The following is a 10,193-nucleotide window of genomic DNA, read 5'->3' as shown; positions in this document are numbered from 1 at the left end:
ATGAGAGGGAGATGGGGTTGGGGAGACCATGGGGAGAGTAGAGACAGGAAAGGGGAGGAAGAAAATTACAGAACTATATTTTAATTAAAAGCAAATTGAATAAAAATAAGAGTTTAAATGATAGTTGGCTGCATGGTGTACAATGCTTTTCTAAGAGACTATAGGTTATTAAATGAAATACCAAGTGCCAGATCCATAACTTCCTATGAGTTGTTCTGTAAGATTTTCAGAAATCCCAAGAACAATGCAGGCTATGGCTGTTCTTCTTGGCTGTCAACCAGAACTATGATGCCAGTGACCTATTTCTGATGACACCACACAGTTTGGTTACATAACACACAGAAATCCAGCTGAAATTGAGCAATAGGCTTCTTGCATGGTCACTGGCTTTCATAGCACCAGAAGATGCTGTGCAGGCTGCTGAGTGAGAAAAACCATCAACAATCTTATTAGGCTGTGATGCCTTCATACACAATAGCAACCTGCCAGGCAGGACGTGCCCACAAGTTAAAAAGAAAAAAGAAAAAGGTGGGGTGTTGAGATACTATGAAAAAGTAGTATATTAATCAGAAAGTGCAGGGTGACCTCACTTTGTAGTATAAGCAACTTGACAGTGGGTAGAGATGGGAGAAAGGTGTTAGACTCGGGCCTAGGGTGGTCACATGACATGGAGACATATCCAGAATGCAGTTCTCCAAACACCAGGACTTTTTTATCCTTCCCTTTCATGCATTCCAGTTTACCCCCCTCCCCGTTCCATTATTCTCATTTAAGTCTTTATAACATGGAGTTCTTTTCCTCTCTCATGTAAGCCCTAATACAGGGTTACTACTTCCCTGATATCTACATGGCTTATAAACATACATAAATACTTGAAGATTCAGAGCTAACAGTCACAGATGAGAGGAGTGTGATGTCTGTCTTCCTGAGTCTGCGTTACCTCACTCAGAATGTTTGTTCCAAGCCCTATTCATTTACCTGGGATTTTCATAATTTTTTTCTTAACAACTGAATATTATTCCATTTTGTAAATACATCACATTTAATTATCCATTCATCAGTTGATAAATATCTAGGCTGTTTCCATTTACCAGTTGTGTACTGTGTTACCATGGGTAAAGGGGTAATTTATAATCTACTATTGTATAACAAATTGTCCTTAGGCTTGCAACGTTGGTTATCTCACATAGTTTCTGAGAGTTAGCAGTTTGGCAGAAATTTACCTTGGCCTTGATAGCTCAGAGTCTCTTATGTTGCCCAAGCTTGGTTGGGGGGAGGTCTGCTTCCAAGCTCACATGCTGCTATGAGTGGAGCATTAGGTTCTCTCCTTGTGATGCTCGTAATGAAGCTTCTTAATGCATATCTCATAGCCCTGACTATAGAAGAAAAGAGGGAACGAGGGAACACGAGAATCACACACACACACACACACACACACACACACACACACACACACACACACTTGAGAGAGAGAGAGAGAGATCTCAAGACCAAAATCGTGGTGTTTTGTAAAGCAACCTCAGAAGTAGCAAGCTATTTTTCTGCCATATGCTATAGGATATACATATTAATCCTGGAGCAATATCGGAGAGAACTTCTCAAAGATGTAGTTCTTAGAGGCACAAAGTCAAGGGTCATCTTGGAAGCTGTGGAGAAGAGAGAATTGGACATGGTGAGGAAAGGAGGGAACCATGATGCTGTGAGAATAGAAATTTGGAGATATCATGGACTAAATATTGGTCTCAACAGCGCTTGAAATTTCAGTTTGGAGGTGAGCTTATTTATAACTTTGAGGGTCACCTGAGCTAGATTACCACATAGAAAGGACATGGGATTAGACTAAACATCTTGCTGCCCATTAGAGAAAACTGGGCTGTTAGATTAAACTGATTTAGTAATGGTCACTTTATAAAACATGTAGCCTGGTGTCTAGCTTTACTATTTTAAAGGGGAAATATCAGTGCTTGTCAAAATTCAGAAAATTACTAATCTGGCTCACCTGCCCTAAAGAAACTCTATTTTTTCTTTAAGTTGCCTTTGTTAGGTACTTTTTTTTTTGTCATAGCAATGGCAATGAGAAAAGTAACCAACAAAGGTTTTTTTTTTTCTTTTTTTTTTTTTTTAATGTTGCTGTGCCTCATAATATTCGGAAAGAAACAAAGTCAAACAGCATCAAAAAGTAGGAGACAGAAGATGTAAAACAGGATGTAAATTCTAAAGTATTTTGTAGGAATAATTAAAATGGAGAATATTTTGGATAAGAAGTAAATTTGTGTGATAAAGTAAGATTTTTGTCCTATGGTGAAATGACTGGATTTTTCTTTTCTGAAGTAAAGAAAGAAAAGATAAAGACAAAATCAGAAGGCTTAAGGAGACCTCAGAAGGTCTGTGCAGGTCACAGAAGGCCATAGAGTATGAAACTTAAAGGTTATCCAAGGTCAGAATTCAATACACTAGAATCTAGAATCTCACCCTCTGTTTAGAACAATGTTATTTTATTAAGATATTGTCTTGTTCTTGGTAACATGAGAACTGACTTAAGAAATTTTGTATTGTGTTGAGATAATTTCTTGTTTTCTGCTGAAATTGTTAGACTTTTAATTACTTGGTAGAGTAGTTGAAATAAAGATTTATTTAAAATAAATTTGCTTTTGTCTGAACTTCATCTAAATGTTACGTAATAGTTAAAATTAAAATCCATTGCTTATTCTTCAAAACTAGTAAAACTGTCCTTCTGGGTGTCCAAAATGCAGAGGCCAAGACTAAAGAGGACAATGGAAATAAAATAGCAGCCAATATCTTGGCTGTTTCCTTTCTGAGCCATCCAAGATTCAGGACATGTGAGACCTCTTCTAAGGTGGTCATACAACCAGCTCTCTTGATCTGAGAGACCATAAAAAACCTAGAATTTGGGAAAGTCACATGGTCAACAAGACCCTGAATCATACAAACAGGTGATAGACCATGTGGAGGGGAAAAAAAGAGCCAAGAGGCTTCCTATGAGTCCCTAACAATCCTACAGGCTCCCTGAAGAAACTTTGGATGACATTAGTAGTATAAAGAAATAAATTAATTTGGGGCCATCTATTAATGGTTAAATGGTTTTTAACCAGTTTAAATGGTTTTAAAACTTCTGTTAGAAAAGTATAATTACAAAACTAAATTTGACCATCACCTCCCAACCAGAATTCTTATCCTGACCTAGTTCAGCTAGGGAACCCAGTGTCAAGCTTTACGATTTTAAAGGGGCTGTACTAGTGCTTGTCACAATTTGGAGAATTACTCATTCTAGGATAAAAGATAAAGTCACATTTTCTTCTTCTTCTTCTTCTTCTTCTTCTTCTTCTTCTTCTTCTTCTTCTTCTTCTTCTTCTTCTTCTTCTTCTTCTTCTTCTCCTTCTTCTTCATCATCATCATCATCATCATCATCATCATCATCATCATCATCATCATCATCATTATTATTTTAGAAAGCACTCAAGAGAGCCCTGCTGGAGCAATAAACCACTTGAGGTTTCTCTTCAAAACATATCCTAAGGGTCAACTTCAGATAAACAACTCTATGGACACAGACTACATGGCTCTTGCTTTAACACTGACCTCATAGAAGGAGCCCTGAGAGCACAGTCACCCTCACTTGTGCTTTAAAGTAAAACCTCTGTTGACTGTCATAAAACCTTTCAAGGTGCTCTATTCTTCCATCAGGACTCATTCATCTGACTCTTGAGTAATTAAAAACCCAACTCTCCTCTAGTGAGCCCTCTATTATTACTGGAAATATCTCCATCATTGATGGGCCTGTCATAGGCACCTTTGGACTTGACTTCCATTTTAATCTTAATCTTCAAAACAGTTCCCTTAATTTTTCCTATTATTATCACATCTCAAGTGAATCTTAGGGTATCACCAAGCAAGTTATTTACACTAATTGCTAATATCTAAGTTTGCCTTCTAGCAAGACCACCTTCTGTCTCAATGGAGGCTTCCAAACAACAACAAACAACTCACTTCGCACAATGGTACAACAGGTTCTTACCTTCTTACTGTTTTCCTTCATGGGTAGGACACTTATTTCATGACAGGTCTGCTGCTGTTTTCAGTCCCTTCAATAGTTAATAATATTTGATTCTTCTAGAATTCAAAATTTCAGATTCAAATAGCTATCAGTAAAGATAAATCACCATCTCTCTTGGACAAGATCTTGAGACATCACTGGATCCATAAAACAAAATTTCTCTGGGCCTTTTGGTTAACGTCACTTATTTATGCCAATAGGCACCCATCCTCAATCTAACCAGCTTTGGTTATCCCATCAATATAATCTCTCTCTTTCTCCCTTCTCCCTCACTCTCTCATAACACACACACACACACACACACACACACACACTAAAATTCAAACAGACATATGTGTGTATATATATATACATACATACATACACACACACATATATATATATATATATAAATAACATATGGGTTATTTTAATATCATATAATTGACATAAAATCCATGGCTATATTTAAAGAAAAAAATCTATAAAACTAGAGAATTAAAAAATAAATGTTTTTCAATTTTTGCAACAATGTGGTTAAATTTACCATTGGTGCGGGACAATTGTCTATATTCTGTCAATTATGTTTTAAATAAATGCTGATTGGCCCAGAAGATATAGGCAGGACAACCAGACAGGAAGTAGAGGCGGGTCAATGAGAACAAGAGAATTCTGGGAAGGAGGAAGCACATTCCTCTCCAGTCCTGTCCCAATCACAGAAGAAGGAAGATGTGATTGCCCTGCTGAAAAAGGTACTGAGCCATGTGGCTAACATAGATAAGAATAATGGGTTAATATAAGTTATGAGTTAATAAGAAGCTTGAGTTAATAGGCCAATCAGTTTATCATTAATATAGACCTCTGTGATTTCTTTGGGGCTAAAAACTGTGGACCTGGTGGGAGGACAGAAAACCCTGACAACATACCGTGGTATTACATCTCCTTTGACTTATCATAAATGGAAACTATCCTAAGTAGAAAACACATTTAACCCAGCAAATACATTGGCCATCGGAGTTTAGCAACATATATACCATAGGGTGTAGACTTTGAGGTCTCAGAAGCTCAAGCCAGTTCACTTGAACTAGAACTCTCAGTTCCTTCTCCAGCATCATGTCTGTCTGTGTGCCTCCAAGCTTCCCACGATGGTGACAATGGACTAAACCTCTGAACTGTAAGTCAGCCCCAATTAAACGTTTTCCTTTTTAAGAGTTGTCATGATCACGGTGTCTCTTCACAGCAATAAAACTCTAACTAAGAAACTATATCTTTCCACTTTCTTTTTTTTCTCTTTTTAAAATAAAAAAAACCTTAAAATATAATTACATAATTTCTCCTTCCTTTTCTCCTTCCAATCCCTAGTAGGTACTGCCTTCTTTGCTCCTTTTTAAAACCCTGGTCTAATTTTCTTTAATTGTTACATATTGCCAAGAGACATTTCTTTGATGATGGGTGAGAGGTACTCTTATCTGTGGGTCTAAGGTTAAATATTTAGAATTCTGTTAGGGGTTAAACTGTTGGTGAAGTGATAGTGACAGGTTCTTCTCTGTGATCTATAACTTCAGTAGGTTTCCAACACCAGACATAACTTTCCTTTTATTGAATGGGGCTTAAGTCTATGGACACCATGGAGCTGGTAAAAGTCTCCAAATGTCAAAGGTAAATGGAAGAGGAGGTCAGGAATTTCCTGAGCTATATCAGATCACATTGCAGGATTCTTTGGTGGCCCTGCTGGCCTCTCTCCTCTTATATTCCTTGCACTTTGGTATGATTCAGGGCAGACTATCACCAAAAATGCCACTGGCAGGTTCTCTTGTTCTTCTTTCACTTGGGTCCATCTCTTCCTCTCTCCTGTTTTCCCCTTCCGCTTACCTTTGACATTTGGAGACTGTCGCTGGAGTTCCAGTGGTTTTAATGTTTGATTCTGGAGGGCCTCCTTCTAATGAAAGGCTCGGAGAACATTCAAGGATATTAAAAGATCAATGCTTTAAAAACCCAATTTAATACATGGACGAGCAGGTACTTGCCTGTCTTTCTGCTTGAAAAGAGGTGAGTCATTGTGCTCCCCAGCAGTCAATTTCCTGAGAGATTATCTTGCAGGGACAGATCAATCAGCTTCTGAGGACACACCAGGATTCAGGACCATTTCCCAGTTCCAAGGAGTCCTGGGGATTGTTTGATTTTTTTTTCCTTACTGTAGCCCAAAGCTTATCTGTGAATGTCCATGCCATCGGTTCTGAAGAAAAGCTTATTAATTCTAGGTAGCCTATGATTGTAGAGATGTTTCCAGATGTAGTTTGAGATGTAACCATCCAGGATAAGTCTAAGCATGCTCACTGTGAGAAAAGGCTGTTCTGGAGGGGGACAATGCTTTTGCATCCTCTCAGCAACCCCACCCTATGCCCACCCTGTCCCCACCCCCATGCCATTCACTTCTATAGTGTATCTGCTTTCATACAGTCCTGGGAAGGTCTGAGAAAATTCCTGGGTTCTCCTTTGTGTCCCAACTCCCCAGACATGCCCTGATTGGTATTCTGGCCTTAGTTTACAGTCTGCAGTGCCAGGAGCAGTCCCTGGTGGGAGAAGGAAGGCTGTCATGATGAAAGTCTAGGTTGGTTCTGTCCAGCAGCTGTCCCACAGTGGCATCCCTTAGATGCCCTCACTACTAGATCTAAGCAGAAGAGTAAATAGGCTGTAATGAGTATGCCCCATTGAGATAGGGCCATGTCCAGCTGAGGCTTGGAGCTCTTTGTTATAAATGGGTGAAAGGGGGGCTTCGGGATTTCAAATATTTTCTCGCAGACTCTTCCTACTGTGGAGACTTTTAAGACTTAAGAGGTTTTTAAAGCCTTGTTTTGAAATGATGGAGCCCACACCATGAGACCAGACACACAGTCTACATGAACATTCTAAGCAGTTAATTTAAATTATGACTCTATGCAGGAATGTACACAGATTTTCACGAGGTCCCAGAAGAATGAATGCTTCTTGTCACACTTGTAAAAAGATTAAATACAACTAAAATGGAGAGTGGACACTAGGGAGATGTCAGTGGGAAGGACACTCACTCTGCAAGCATGAGGCCCTGAGTTAAAACCCCCAGATCTGTTTTTCTCTGAATATGATTGTAAACCAAGCACTGGGGAGCAGGGACAGGCGGATCTTGAGAAATGTGACCGAAAAGGTATATTTCTGGCTCAAGTCAGAGACCTTATCTCAAGGCAGTAAGATGGAGAATCATAGAGAAAGATATTTTCTGTCTTTTTCTGACCTCTACATGTATGTATATGGGCATGTATCCCACCCCACATTAATGTATTCCTTCCACACTCAGCAGACATGTAACACACACACACACACATACACAAACACACTCTATCTAAATAATCAGCTAGATTAAAATAATATATTTTTAGAAATAATTATGAGTTAAAATTACATGTAACATGAGAAAGTAACTGGTAGCTGGGTGGTGATGGCGCACGCCTTTAATCCCAGCACTCGGGAGGCAGATGTAGGCGGGTCTCTGTGAGTTTGAGGCCAGCCTGGTCTACAAGAGCTAGTTCTAGGACAGCTAGGGCTATTATACAGAGAAATCTTGTCTCATAAAAAAAAGAAAGAAAAGAAAAAAAAATAATTGTTTTCTCTCACATGTGGAGTCTAAGAATAAAATACATATGAATATGGAAGTGAAGGTAGAGCAAGAATGTGTGAGCGTGGAAGGGTGAATAACATGGGGTAATGGGAAAAAAGAAGGAAAAATATAATATATTTATGATATATTTTCTCTCCTACTCAGAATACAGATTGAGCTCTATACACACATGCGCCCACATAACCCCTCCATCCCACACACAGGACATGAGGTTATCAAAGAATACAGACATATTAAAATAATACTAGTTATAGATATTAAAATATGTAGGCAATCACAAAACTGAGTGATTGATCTTGTTAGCATTTATATATCAGGAAACACAATAAATATTATCAACTTACTGTCTTCTTAAATGACTGTATAAAGTGGGATTGTCATTTCCATTTTCATTGTGAATGGGGATCCAGAGCATCCAATATCTATCTTAGCATTACCTGACTGAGCTGTTCATCTGAAATCCTGTTCTCCAAATCACAGTGCAATAGATAATCCTCTCCTGTGAACATGAGGTCTACAAAGAAAGAGAAGTTTACTCATGGGGCAGGCATCTATAGGACATAAGATAAAGTGCGCAGGGAAAGAGTCATCTGGGAATGAGACAGGAAGTTACATTTAGGATGCTGTGAGTTACTCTAGCTAGTCTATTAGGCATGGTACATGCACTTTAGCAATGTCTTTACATAAAGATTCTAATAGTGGGGAATTTGGAATGACTGTTGACTGAATGAGCTTCCCAGCTGCCTTCACACTGCAGCTGTGAACTGTCTGTTGTTAGATGGAGTTCATTCATCTCTATTTTGCCCCAAGATTTATGGTCTATTGGTCACATATTGACTTCTTGAATTAAACTATAATGTCTTCTGGAATAGAAGCCAATAATGTATCTGGTGACGAAATGTAGAGAGGAAGTCTATCCATCAGTAGGTAGACCAATCACAAAAGGTTCCTCTCCTTTTAAGGCACAGCTTCTCAGAGAGTGGTCTCTGGAAGCAGAACCAATGCTCTTGGAGATTTTGAAAACCTTACTTCTGTCCCATGAAATCCAGAGCTGGGAGAACGGGCAGACAGTGGTGTGCCGGTGAGCGCTCAACAACTGAATCTCTGGAAAATTCATAGGTTAATGTAGACATTTGTGTATTTTTTGCTGGTATCTAGGATGTATCGTTCACAACTTAGAAACAACAGTAAAAAGTTTAACAGTCTCTGCTACAAGTTTCATGTAGTCGGTTGGTTTTCACAGATTGTTTTCATCGCCCATTGCAAAACTCTTCCATCAGAAGCAACTTGTGGGTGAACCGATAAATGCGTCGGTTTCCAGCATGAGCGTGAGTTGATATTTGTGGTTATATTAACATGAAAGCAAAGCCAGAGAGAGATAAGTGGCAGAATGAATGTCCCCGGCTTATGGATAGGGAGCATCTTCTTTGCTGAAATCCCGAAAGCTGCCTGACCTGGTGGTAGCAAGTTATTGTCCAAATCGTGAAAGATGGCTTCCTTAACTTCTTTTCTAAAACCATTTCTTTCTATTTATACCATGGTAGCTACGAATAAACACACTTCAGGTTTAATCTGTACTATTAATATTTTCATCTCATCATTGCTTAAGTCTAGACAGGTGACAAGCCCAGATGGGTAGAACTTGCCTATTTCTAAATACTTCCAACTTGGCAAATTTCAGCCACAGCATCACACTGTGAGAGAGATGGGAAGAAGACCTACACCATGGGGCTATGGTGCAAGCCCTGCAGAAAGGAATAGCCCCAAGATGACAGCAATGCAACTGTATGCTAAAACGATTAGGAAATGCTTTTATTGTAACTTTATTTTGCATACACATGGGTGATGTTCATGCATATATGCATGTTTATGTGCCTATCAGTGCATATGTATGTGATGGCCTGAGGTTGATGTCAGGGGTCTTTCTTAATGCCTCTTCACCTCATACATTGAGACAGGGTCTCTTGTTGAACCTAGGGACTGCTGTATTAACTAGTCTAACTAGTCAGTTTGCTCCAGGAATCTCCTGTCTGTGCCTATCTAGAGCTGGGATTGCAGGGTGAAGCTGTGTCCACCGGGCCTTTATTTGGGTTCTGGGGATCTAAGATTCAGGCTTGAGTGACAAGTTCTCTGTCTACAGAACCATTTTCATAGCCCTATAGCTTATTTTAAGGCAAATTATTTGGTCATGAATTTCATAATTAAACTATGATTGTATTTCATAAAAGGCTTGCAAATTCCTACAAATTTTGACAGTTGGTTTATGAGCTGATATAAATCTCTCCAGGGCACCCGTGAAGCTCAGAAATCTCTGTTCTCACAAGCCTTGCAGCTAGTTATCATGATGTGTAATCGGGTTTTCTCACTTCGTCTTTGATAGGCTTTTATTCAAATAAGTAGTCTCTGACCTTTATGGGACAAACAGATTCTAATGGTTATGAGGAAGCCTTCTTTCCTTCTAGCTGTTGGGTTTTAGTAGCTCCA

This window comes from Myodes glareolus, chromosome 10 (genome assembly GCF_982192425.1).
Source record: "Myodes glareolus chromosome 10, mMyoGla1.1, whole genome shotgun sequence".
NCBI lineage: Eukaryota > Metazoa > Chordata > Mammalia > Rodentia > Cricetidae > Myodes > Myodes glareolus.
Note: the sequence above shows the minus strand (reverse complement) of the source record.